This window comes from Dipodomys spectabilis, unplaced genomic scaffold, assembly GCF_019054845.1.
Source record: "Dipodomys spectabilis isolate Male_0828 unplaced genomic scaffold, ASM1905484v1 ptg000315l, whole genome shotgun sequence".
Classification (NCBI taxonomy): domain Eukaryota; kingdom Metazoa; phylum Chordata; class Mammalia; order Rodentia; family Heteromyidae; genus Dipodomys; species Dipodomys spectabilis.
This window is the reverse complement of record NW_024870992.1, coordinates 995698-1009618: the sequence shown is the minus strand read 5'-3', so window position 1 is coordinate 1009618 and position 13921 is coordinate 995698.

The window sequence follows — 13921 nt, the reverse complement described above, 5'->3', positions numbered from 1 at the left end:
ACTCAACAGAGAAACCACAGACCTAAACAACTGCATAGATCAACTAGATTTAATAGACATCTACTGAATATTTCACTCAGCAGCATCAGAATACATGTTCTTCTCAGCAGCACATGGAACATTTTCCAAAATAGACCACATTTTATGTCACAAAGCAAACTTGTCCAAATTCAGAAACATTGAAGTTATACCTTGCATTCTCTCATACCACAAGGGAATAAAGTTAGAACTCAACACCAAAAGCCACCAAAGAAAGTCCTGTAACTCATGGAGGCTGAAAAACACACTGTTGAACCACCAGTGAGCCATGGAAGACATTAGAAATGAAATTCAAGTGTTCATGATATTCAACAAAAATGAGCACAAAAACTACCAGCTCGGAAGCGGCACTGAGGCTCAAGTGGCAGAGCGCTAGCCTTGAGCTGAAGAGCTGAGAGACAGCGCCCAGGCCCAGAGTTCAAGCCCCACGACGAAAAAAAACAAAAACAAAAACAAACTACCAGGTCCTCTGGGACACAGCAAAGGCAGTATTCAGAGGCAAGTTTATACCTCTGAGTACCTACATTAACAAATTGGAGATATCTGAAACCAACAATTTAATGAGACATCTCAGCCTCCTTGAAAAAGAGCAGCAAGACAAACCCAAATCCAGTAGACGGAAAGAAATAATTGAAATTAAATAAGAATTAAATGGTTGCTTGGTTGCTATGAATATTGCTGCCATGAACATGGATGTTCATGTTGACTTATATTCCTTCAATATGTATCCAGTTGCGATAAAGGTCATCAACATATATGTCTTTTTGGTATTGTGTAAACTTCCATTAGGATCTCCATATGGGTTGCAGTAGTTTAGAATGCCACAAAACGAAATACAGTTCCTGATGTATTTCAACCTCTCCACAAGTTTATTTATTTGAGTGGTGATAGCTATTCTGGAGTATAAGATGGGATCTCAGTGACTTTTGTCTTTATTTTCCTATGTATTTTCTATGTGGATACGAATCTCAAATATTTCATTTATTTATTAAACACTTACATTTGTACTTCATTCACAATCATTGTCTTTCTTTTTCTTTTAGTATTTGATCAATTTTTATGTTTTATAATATTTGTTTTTTTCCCATTCCATATACTCACTTTACTAAAAAGATTTTTTTCATTACACTGGTGCAAAATTTACTAAAAACAACCGATTGTACATTTATACCACTGGATGCTTTTTTTTGTATTTACAACCAGGAAATTACGTCAATAAATATGCTGAACTTCTTTCACTAGATAGACTGAAAGGATAGTATCATATTGGCTTAAACTAATCTCAGAATTAATAGTCACAGTCTGGACCACAACAGTCTTGGCTAAGTAAAACCACTAACAGCACAAACTGCATTTAAAGAGAGGAAAGGTTAGAAGTTAGAAGAAAGTTAGAAGAAAGGCACCACCTTCATGAAGCAAATGTGGAAGTTCACAAACAGACCTTTGAAATCTGAATATCAAGAAGATTAAAGGATAAAAGTATTTAGAAAGACAACTTTAGAACTCAGAATTGGGGAGGGGGCCAAACACTAGACACCAAAACTCAATGCTGAAGGGAAGTAGTGTTTTACCCCAAACATTAGCTGTGTCTGACTCTCTCAAACCAAACACACACACACATACACACACACACACACACACACACACACACACACACACACACACACACACACCTAGTGAGAGACCTTAGCCAAAGTACAGGAATTGTGGACTTAGACTCCATTTTGAAGGCCTTTACCGAAAGTATGTATTGTGAAGACCTTTACTGAAAGTACCCATTGTAAAGACTTTTACAGAAATTTAGAACTCCAGTTCCTGGAAAAACTTTGAAATGTCCCAATAACGTTCTGCCAGTAACTCCCCTAGCAATAGCCATCAGCGGATGACAGGAAGGTACCTAAAGCTACAGATGTTTCTTAAGATAGCTAGTTAACAGTTTGCTGCTTACTGCTTTGCCTGCACATGTTAGCCAATAAGATTGTTAGAAGATTCAGTCACTAAATGTCAACTAATCATGTAACTGTCAAGGTAGGAACCCAATTACCTCAAACCTATACCCAATAAAAACCCTGTTAACTGAAGGATTGGGGCTTTCAACTCTGATCCGCTGCAATGGAGATGGTTATGAGTCCAGGATCCAGCATGCAATAAATGAGTCTCATGTGCTCGCATTGGAACTGGGTCCTTGGTGGTCTTTGGGGATCCTTATCTCAGCACAAGACCACTGTACACAGAGAACCCCAGGGGCAGCTGTATCTGGGACAATGAAGCTTTCTTCCTCTTCCTTTTAGATAATCAAACATGATCTTGCAGTTGTCTCCATAGCTGCCCCACACCTGAGCAAGAGGAAGGAAAGGATGCCTTAGACTACAGGATGGCCTGTGTACCCCTGGTTTTCTGTGTAAGAATGCAGTTCATAGTCCCCTAGGCAGGGATGACCAAGCTGAAATGGGGTACACATTGCCTGGAGGATGGCACCCTGTGAGCCCTGCATGCATGGTGAACCAGCCTGGAAAACCCTCTGAGCATTTCCGGGATGGCCTCTCAGCGGCTTGGAGAAGTTGAATCCTATAGTTGGACATGGCAGGAGGCAGGGGGGAGCAGGAATCCAGAAGATGGGAGAGGCACAGGAGCAAATGTGTCTCTCCATGGAGACTCCTTGGCCATGCTAAGGAAGTTCACAACACACACGTGGCAGCCACTTGCAGGTCCCCAGAGTTTCTACTTGTTTGGGGAGCAGAGCCTGGTCCTGATCCAGAGGCACAACTTTCCCAGTGGGCCTCGGCCGGGCTGCGCTGGAGCAGCGCCTACTAGACTTGCTTCCTCTGCCCTGCTGCGCATAGCCTTCTAGCACCTGCCCGGTCTTCAGCACCCACAACAGGCCAGCTCCATGGGGCAGGCTGAGGCTGTGCTGGAAATTCTTGGTGCCTGCTTCAATGTGAGAGCAAGGCCTAGCCCATAGCGTAGCTGGCCCTCACTCACTTCCAATGGCTTCCAGAGATGCATGACAATCACAGCCCCAGCTCTGCTGCCTTCCTTGCGCCCAGAGTTTACCTATGAGTCCCTGCCTGTGTTCTTGAAATTCTTTAGCCATTGGTTGTCTCATTTCTCATTGTTTGGGTGGGACTTGAGACTCCTTCCTCTCCTCACCAAGCAAACAGGCCTCAGCAGATCCACCCCAAATTCCGCATCTCACAGACACTACCCAGAACTCAGCTGCCTTTGGGGTTGCTGCTGCCTGAGCTGCTAGCCTACTACCTCCTTCCTCCCTTCACTGCCTCTGCCAGGGCCTCCCATCCTCTCCCCACTGCCCCCAGCCCCAGCCCCAGCTCGGCTTCCCCTTTGGCCTCCCCCCTGTTCACACAGCTCCCATCACCAACCCCAGCAGGGCCACTGCTATGAGGAAGACAACTGTGGGCCTGGTGCAGCAGAATCAAAGGTGTCACAGTGTGTAGCCAGCTGAGAATTGGAGGCAGAATTGATTTCTGATCACTGTCTTTCACTTCACTTACACATATTAATGTATTAATTTGATATTTATTATTGGATCTCGTAACTTCTTATTAATCCTTTGCAGAATAGCTGGTAGAAATATAGTCCCAAAATTGGGATTGTCTCTTGTTTTATTCTTTCGAGATTCAGAGATGTTTTAAATAGTTATAACCACCACGAACTCTCATTTCCATAGCAGAGTGCTATTCAGAAAATGCTTGCTTATGCATCTGTTATCAATTATTTACAAGGCTTGAAATTTTTAATGTTTCAAATATTACAGGAAGATCTTTGATTAATGTTGAATGGATGTGAGTAGATTGAGCTGTTGCATACATTCAATTGTGTGTGTGTGTGTGTGTGTGTGTGTGTGTGTGTGTGTATGTGTAGGGGGGGTTATGTGTATCATTGCAAACAAGGATAATGAATTTGTTTCCTTTTTCTGAGATATACATTATGGTATTACTTTGTTGTGGCAGGTTCTGACTGCTTGCCTTTGCCTAATATGCACATTCCAGATCAGTTTTTCAATTAAAGATTCTTATTGATTATTGAGCATATAGTGCTCTGATATTGCTTTGTCTTTTGTCTGCCACCTAGGATCTTGTTTTCCTCTTTAAAAATTAACATTTAACATAAAATTTACCTACTGACTGATTTTCCCCTTTAATTTGCATTTAAAAATAAGTATTAAAAGACCTTTGATCTCTGTATTCATGAAGAAAAACCATTTTGAATTTTCTGTTTAATGTAATAACATCTGGACAGATTTGTTAGCACCAAGATCTTAAAATTCCTTTTGTAGTTTTAGTTTAAAATACATCCTTCATATTTTTAGCATGGTGAGACAAACAATGATAACAGTTTTATTCATTAAAATATCAGATAATTCATAATTTTGAATATGTCTAGTGGCAATTGAATACATTTGCTCAATAGATTTGCTTTATAGACCGTGCACAAAAATATCACTCATAGGTCCTGAGAAGGTGGATAAGTGGTAGTCAGCTTACCTTGAATGCACGAGCCCCTGGGTATGATTCCTCAGCACCACCTAAAGATAAAAAGCTAGAAGTGGTACTGTGGCTCAAGTGGTAGAGCACTATTCTTGAGCTTAAGAGCTGAGGGATGGCAACCATGCCCAGAGTTCACCACCACCAATAAATAAAACTCATACTCAAGTACATTAATTTCAAAGGTTGATTACCATTTTAGTTAGGGGCAGGATGCCAAGATATAGCAGACCTCTGTCGCAGTTTTAAGAAGGGTTTCAAAACCTGAGATGTACTCAAAAACAAAACTAAAATATTAGCTCTGCCAACAACATATAGAATCGTGACTCAAAGAGAAACCAGTACTAAGAATGAAATACTTTTTATAACATTTCTTAAGTGATTCTGGCTCTATACTAATTATTGTATAATGTGACCTTCAAAAACTCTATAGGTGGGCCTGAGTCTTAGGGCCCCCTACAAAAACTGGAGGAGAGAATATTTAACCCTGGTTATTAAAATTGCTATTGTTAAGGGAGTGTACATACAGATCACCATTTTGTAAGTCGGTAATGCTTCGTTCTTGTTTGACAATCACTTCCATTGCTCTCTTTCTGATTTTCGCTCCTGTCCCTATCCACAAGAGATATAGCTCATTGTGGAGTACAATCTACAAAGTACAACTGCTGCATTTGTTTCCCTGTTCTTGAATTTCTGTGGCTCCCTCAATGCCCATAAATGGATAAACAAGAACAAAAAAATCCAATTCCCGGAATTCATTTCAATATAAACATCAGTAGTTTTATGAGAGTGTCAGACTCTCTCCACACATTGTGAACACTTATACTTTCTGCACCCAGTCATAACTTCCACCAGATTCGAAGGCCACAGAGTAATTTTTTTCACTTTCCACACAGGAAGAAGCTGAGAGTCTGAAATATTAAGTAACTTGCATAGTGGCTCAGACCTGAAGATCATAGTTTGAAACCAACCCAGGTTGACATAGCTATTACATATTTATTTCCAGTTAACCAGAAGAAAGCAAGAATTGAGTGTATCATGTACTAGAGCTCGAATGCCACCAGACGTGAATGGGAAACCTAGAGGATAATGTCAATATGATGGTTTTAAGAACCAAAGCTCTACCATAGATAATTTCAGACATCACACACACACTCACTCACTCACACACACACACACACACACACACACACACACACACACAAACAGAATCCTTAAAAAAGATATTAGTACTGAAATCCAAACAGTTTTTTTTATTTTTGTAAGTTTTACTTTTAGCTTTAGTGAGGTTTGACATGATAGTTTCAACTGATGAGCTCCAACTTAGAACTTTTTTATAATTATACCCATGTCAGTATTCAGAGTAACAGTCTCCTAGTTAAGTCTTCCTCCTTTTCCAGCAATGATAAGTTTTCTCTTCTTGTCCCAGTTTCTTCTTTTGGGACTCAATATATTAGACTTTTCAGTCTTGCATGGTCTGTAAGTTCATTGGTCCATAGATCTCAGCCATCCTAATAACCAGGATTATTGGTGGCAACTATTGTCCTGGACCGATCCTGCCTTGGGAAAAGTGTTCTAAGTTCACCATTCAGTGGAAGTTATTAGTACACACCCATAATCACTTTGTCTTCAGAATTGGGAACTTGTTAGGTCCAGGAATTCAGGGCAAGCACTCACTGTGTGCTATTTCATACTTTTTTAGATTTAATGGCAGCTTCCAATAATTGTCTACTTTAAGAATTGTGTGAAGAGAAAGATTGCCCTAAGAAACAAAAGCACTGTAGTAACTGTTGCTCTCAAAACACACTAGGAGGGAAAGAAGCTATGAAGGAGCCATATAGCGTAGACACTGTTTTTAGAAACTCAAGCTGCCTTTTATGTTATCTTCAATAAAGAAAATCAGAAGGGGAGTTCCAGGAATATGGCGGAGGAGAAGCTGGAGGCTAAGCAAGCTATCGCATACAAAACAGTTTTAGAGTTCCAGTGAACAGTCCTAAGCCAAAGAATCACACCAATTGTCCTTCACAGGACAGAGAGTTAGCCCAGAGAGGGAAAATCCAGGCAAGGAAACAGATCTCATGGCCGAACTTGCCATACCTGAATCACATTCGTCCAGAACAAATGAGCCAGATGCGGTGGGTGAGCAGATTCTACTCAACACCAGCAAGAACCAAAAAGGAGCGGACATCTTCATCCTGCAGATTGCAGACCAGAGACGACCCAGGAACCAAGACTCGGCGTGAGTAAAAGCCTGACCTCCTCAATCCTTCACAGGGAACGGAGGAAGGAAGGCCACTCCTCCAGCACCCCAGTACCAGAGATCTCCATCTTGGATACTGACATAGCTCGGCGGAGCTGCTAGCTCCAACTCAGGCCTTGGAAGAAAACTAGTCATTTAGCAAGTCACAAGAACCTAACTGACCTGCCAGACTTAGCTCCACCCAGGGAAAAGTCACCTAGCTCGGGCGCCAGCCCCAGGAATGGCTTTCTTCACTGGGTAATCAGAGCCAGAGGCTGCCCCTCCCATAAGCAGCCTTGACAATCAATTGAAATTCAGTAAACATAAACCCTGAGAATGGCTCCCGGCTGAGCTCTGTCAGTTTCTCACAAACTAGCCCCCGGGAAAAGCTACTGTTTGCTGAAAGGCCTCAATTCTGCACAGAACCTAGCCTCATCACAGCATCTCCAAACCAGAGGAAAAAGCCATCTTCCTCTTTTGTGATTCTCAAAGCAGATGTCCCTCCCATTGAACTAACCTGGGAGGAAGATCGCAAAATCCTGGGTAAAGCAGAGCATTTTTCTGCCTATTCAAACCAGAGACTCCAACAAGGCTGGTTAAGGACACAAGGGAGATACAGGATTTTTCCCACCCCTCCCCAAAAAATCAGAAACTTGTTTTTCCTTCTTATTCTATTTTTGTACCTTTTATAAAAATTTTTTTCTTTCTAAAACTTTTTTTTAATTTTTAATTTTTATCTTTTTGAAAAAAATTGTTTCCTAGTAACTTTTTTTCCTCATAATTTTTATTTTAGGGGTTCATGTGTGTGTGCGTCTTTCTTTCAGGGTTTTTTTGCTTTCTTTTTTTAAAAAAATTTCTTTTTGATTTTTGTTTACTCTACTGAACTTCTGATGTTTTTTCTTTCTTTCTTACCCTTTTCACCTTTTCTTCTCTTTCGTTCTTCTTTAGGTGACTTAATTGTTACTCTGCACATCCTCAGATAAACCAATAGTTGACTATTAAAACCTATCCTCCATTGTGTACACATTTAATCCACAAATTTATTACTCAATTCAAAACCTCTGAGACTTAAATTACTTAATAGCAGTATTACCTCTTTATACCTATATAATATTTTAAGTATTTTTATTTTTAAGATTTTCACATCTCCTTTTTATCCCTCCCCTTCTCTCACTATATTCACGTTCTTCTCTGCATAGTTTGTATTCGTTCTGTATAATATTTTTAAATTTTACTTTTCTATTTTTTCTGGTCTCTTTTTTCCCTTTCTCTTTGTTCTTTATTTCTCTCTCTCTCTACTTTCATCCTATCCAACATATTTCTTGCTTTGAGATTAGTACTAAGTTAAGTTAACTCTCCCTGTGCCTTCCCTCATATCTCTATTACTATTTTTTACCAACATCTCTCCCTAACCCTCATAATTTCTTGTTTTACAAATTCTTCTTTGCAGTTTGTAGCCCATTAATACATAGTTTTTTGATGTTGAATAGATGTATCTGTTGAACTAGATTGTATCTGCAGACTATTGTCTGTGCAAATACAGACTTTTGTTGATGCTTGCCTTAAGTTAGTGTTCTAGCACAAAACTGGTGTTATTTTCATCCCAAATGGGCAGAGTACTCCGGAAAAACACAAGAAGAATGTCAAGTTCATCTATCTCAACTCCCACTCATGATAATCATGGCACAGAACAGATAATGAATAATCCAGAGCAGAGTTCCCAAACAGCTCTACAAACACTGCTAGCAAACATGATAAATGAAAAAATTGAAAACATACAAAGGACTCTGAATGAGGGTGATTGGGAGAGAGAGGAGGCAAACACAAGTTTAATGCAGGAAAAGATTGAAAACCTACAAAGGACTCTGGATGAGCGTGATAGAGAGAGAGAGGAGTCAATCCAAAGGTTTACACAGTAATATCATGAGCGTGAGGAAGCTACTCAAAAACTGATGCAGGATTTACGTGAGCAGCTTGAGAATACTCAAAGAGAAAGGTAGGAATGGCCTGAACAAGCTTAAAACACTCAAAGAGAACTACAGGAATGGCATGAACGGGAGGAAGCTAAGCAAAGAGTAATACAGCAGGATGAGAATACAAAAGATTAATAAAGGCATTCATTGGATCCATTAACAAAGAGCTGAGGGAAGTCAGGGAGACCACAATGGGAATGTGGAATGGATCCCAACAGAAGGAATGGGAGTCCAAGGAAACCATAACCAATCAAATAAGTGATTTGAGAATAAACACTGAACACCAAATTAATGAAGTAAAGAAGTTCATACAATATCTACAACAAAGCTTCAACAAAGAATTTGAAGCCATCAAAGCTGACCAATTAGAAGGAAAGGAAATAAATAACAATGTAGAAAGTCTTAACAGTAGGTTCGACCATGAAGAAGATCAAATATCGGGGATTGAACACAGCCCAGATATGATAGAGAAAGAACATACAACCATCCAAGACAAATCTAAGAAATATGAGAGATCTATCCAACACTTGGAAGACACCATCCGAATGCCTAATCTAAAGATAATGGGTGTAGAGGAGTACCTAGAAACAGAAGTTAATGGACTAGGAAATTTGTTTAATAGGATCCTAGCAGAGGTCTTCCCAAACATGCAAAAAGATAGGCCTATTCAGATACAAGAAGCTTTTAGAATGCCAAATAGACCAGACCAGAATAGGACATCCCACTATCACATTATAATCCACACAGGATCAATTCAGACCCAGGAAAAGATCCTGAAAGCTGTCAAGGAGAAAAGATTAATCATCTATAAAGGGAAACCAATTAGACTCACCTCAGAATTTTCAGCAGAGACCATCGAAGCAAGAAGGGCCTGGAAGGATGTATGCCATGCCCTAAAAACAAACAACTCTCAACCAAGAATACTGTACCCAGCTAAAATCTCCTTCATAACTGAAGGCCAAATAAAAAACTTCCATAGCAAAGAAAAATTGAAACAATACATCTCCACCAAACCAGCCATACAAAGGATTCTTATGTCCTACACATAGAAAACCAACAAGACCACAATAAAGGCCAAGAAACTGCAACCAAATTGAGAATCCAAGAACCATATGATGAACCCAGTTTTCACAGCCCCAAAAAGGTGCATAATATGAAAAGAAGTCCCAAATACCTCTCAGTTCTATCTCTCAACATTTACGGACTTAATTCTCCAATTAAGAAACATTCACTGTCTAGTTGGATTAATCAACAAGATCTCTCTAACTGCTGCCTTCAGGAGTCACATTTTGGCCGTAGAAACAAGCACATTTTCAATATTAAAGGCTTGAACAAAATCTACCAAGCAAACGGCCCCCATAAACAGGCGGGAGTTGCAATCCTAATATAAGATAAAATAGACTTCAAATTAAAATTCCTGAGAAGAGATAAAGAATGTCGCTACATGCTAAATAAGGGATCTCTCCTTCAGGAGGATATTACAGTTCTAAATATCTATTCGCCAAACAACGGAGTACCCAAATTTATCCAAGAAACACTACTTTCCCTCAAAACACACATAGACCCAAAGACATTAATTGTAGGGGATTTAATAACACTTTCCCCAGTAGATAGATTAACTCGGCAAAAACTCAACAGAGAAAACCACAGTTCTAAAGAGCTGCATAGATCAACTAGATTTAATAGACATTTATCGAATAATTCACCCAGCTGCATCAGAATACACGTTTTTCTCATCATCACATGGAACATTTTCTAAGACAGACCACATTTTAGGCTGCAAAGCAAAGCTGTCCAAATTCAGAAACATTGAAGTTATACAAAATTGACAGACCCTTAACAAATCGTATCAGTAAAAGAAGAGAACACACCCAAATGAATAAACTCAGAGATGAGAATGGAAGCATAACCACGGAAACAACCAAGATTCAGAACATTTTAAGGGAATACTTCTCAAAACATTATGCTAATAAGTTTGAGAACTTGGCAGGAATAGACCTTTCCTAGCAAATATTGACATGCCAAAACTAAACCAAGATGAGTTAAACCATCTTAACAGGCCCATATCAAGCATTGAAATAGAAACAACAATAAGATAACTCCCAGCTAAGAAAAGTCTAGGACCAGATGTTTTTACAGCGGAATTCAACAAGGCCTTCAAAGCAGAGTTCACACCAATACTCCTCCAACTCTTCAATGAAATTGAAAGAGAAAGTTCACTAACGAACACATTCTATGAATCCATCATAACCCTCATTCCAAAACCAGGCAGGGACTCATCAAAGAAAGAGAACTATAGACCCACTTCTTTGATGAATATTGATGCAAAACTTCTCAACAAAATTTTGGCCAATCGACTTCAACAATTCATCCAAAAAAATCATACACCACGATCAAACAGGATTCATTTCAGGGATGCAAACCTGGTTCAATATACACAAATCAATTAATATTATTCATCATATCAACAGGAGCAAGGATAAGAACCACATGGTTATCTCAATAGATGTAGAAAAAGCATTTGACAAGATCCAACACTCCTTTATGATGAATGTTATGGAAAAACTTAGGAATCCATGGAACATTCCTACATACAATAAAGGCTGTATATGACAAACCTACAGCCAGCATTATACTTAATGGTGAAAAACTGTAGCCATTTCCTCTTAACTCAGGAACAAGACAAGGATGTCCACTCTCTCCACTTCTCTTCAATCTAGTATTAGAATGCCAACTACAGCATTAAGACAAGATGCAAACATAAAGTAGATCCAAATAGGGAAAGAAGAAATAAAAGTCTCCCTCTTTGCAGATGACATGATCTTGTATGTAAAGAATCCCATAGACTCCACTCCCAAATTACTCAAGCTGATTCAAAACTTTGGCAAAATAGCAGGGAAAAAAATTAACCCCCCCAAAATCAATTGCTTTTCTGTATGGTTTGGATAGTTGTGAAAGATTTAGTCTCCAGGAAACTTAGGGAGAAGGTGAAGCTTACCAGACAGAGGTAGGACTTAGTGGGTAGTTCTGTGGTCATTAGAGGCAAAGCTTTAACAAGGACAATAAGACCCTGGGCCTTCCTCTTCCTCTGTCTTTCCCATATGGTCCCTGGATGAATAACTTCTTCTGGATGACGCCCCCTGTGAGGTACTCCCAACAGTGTAAAGCCACAGGTCCAACCCATCATAGACTGTAAGCTACGTAACTATGTGATCAGATTAATGTTTCCTCTTTATAAATTGATTATCTCTTTTATATTTCTTTCTTATTGTTTTTCCCCCTTCTTGAAGCACTACAGTTTGAACTCAAGGTCTTGTGCTTGCTAAGCATGTGTTATACCATTTGACCCATGCCCTTAGCACTTTTTTTTGCTTTAGTTATCTTTGCCCAACCAGACTAAACCATGTATGTCTGGGATCATATACATGTGTCACCAAGGCCAGCTATTAACCAACATGAGGGCTCACTAACTTTCTGCATGGACTGGCCTTGAAATGCCATCCTCCTTATCTCTGCCTCCTGAGTATCTGGTGTTAGAGAGTAAGCCATGGTTCCCAGACTAATTATCTCAGGTGTTTCTGACAGTAGGAGAAATCTGGCTAACATAACTCCCATGCCACTCAGTCCATGGCAGCCCATTTTTGACCACAGGTGAACATCTGGGTTGGGCCTCAATCATTGGACTTCAATCTCCTTATGGGATAGTTGTGAGGAAACAAGGGATTAATACAGAGGGATCTCTGGAGCAGGACCAGGCACAGAGGGAGGGGTCATTCAGATACAGTTCTTGGCATTTCTGTGAGTATATGACAGGAAGATCTCAGATGGTGAGTATTATTAACTTTGTGACAGATATAGGATTATGAAACAAAACATGACTCTCTTTCTTTAATACCCAATCTCCATGAGGAACGGGATCCTTCACTTTGTTCAGTTGTGAAGCTGGGGAAACTGAGGCACAGAGAAGCTGGGTGACCTACTCATGACTCCCAGCTGTCAGGAAGCTTGGCCTGACTTCTCTGTCATGCTCCCTAGGACAATGGGTATTATTCAGTCTACTTCTTGTGGTGGGAAGTCCACTTCTTTTCAGTTGTGAGGCTTGAACTCTGGGCCTGGGACAGCTCCCTGAGATCCTAAGCTCAAAGCTAGCACTCTACCACTTGAGTCACAGAGCCACTTCCAGTTGTCTGATGGTTATTTGGAGATAAGAGTGTCACAGGTGTTCCTGCCCAGACTGGTTATAAACCACAGTCCTCATATCTCAGCCTCTATTGTACTTAGGATTATAGGCCTGAGCCACCGGTACCAGGCTTAAGTGTAATTCTGACCTTCTTTCTTTTTTTCTCAATCTCTCAGGAACTGATTGAATGGGTGCTGGAGGAAGTGGCCCAGAATCCCCAATGTGGTTGGAACCAAGGTTGCCCTCTCATTCTGGAGGTGGGCTGTGGGTCAGGAGCTGTCTCACTCAGTCTGCTGTACCAGCTCCATGAGGTAAGTCCCTCTGTGCCCTGGTTAGCACGTGACAGTTATTTATTGTCCATCTAGCCTTACTGGATTCAGTACTGTGTTCAATGCCCTTTTCTAGCAAAAATTTCTGGCTAAAATTATGATACATAGTTACGGAATGAAAATGTAATGCCATCTTAAGAGAGTCCTTTAGGGCTCTGGGAATGTGGCTTCATGTTCAGGTGATTGCCTAGCATGCATTAAACCCTCGGTTCAATTTCTCAGTAATACATAAACTGAAAAAGAAACACTGGAAGTGGTCCTGTGCCTCAAATGGTAGAGGGTTAGAATTGAGAAAAAAAAAATCTGAGCAATAAATCCCAAGCCCTGAGTTTCAGCCCTAGGACTGCCAAAACAACAACAGCAGCAACAACAACAATGAAAATTTAGTTAGTAAATGCAAAATAAAGAAACCATACTTGGAATATATAATTGCTCCTTCCATACTGATACCTGACAATAGTCGCTAATTCATGTACTTTACCTATGTTAGGATACTGTGTTGAAAAAAAAAGTTTTATTCATTAGGTCAGGGCAATTAATGCCAGGAATGTGCTTAGATGTTAGGTGAAGATTAATTCTGGAAATTTAAAGATTCCAGGCTTTTGAGTGGGGTCAATGCTAATCACAATGAGAAGGGTAGTCTAAGTGAGATTTGG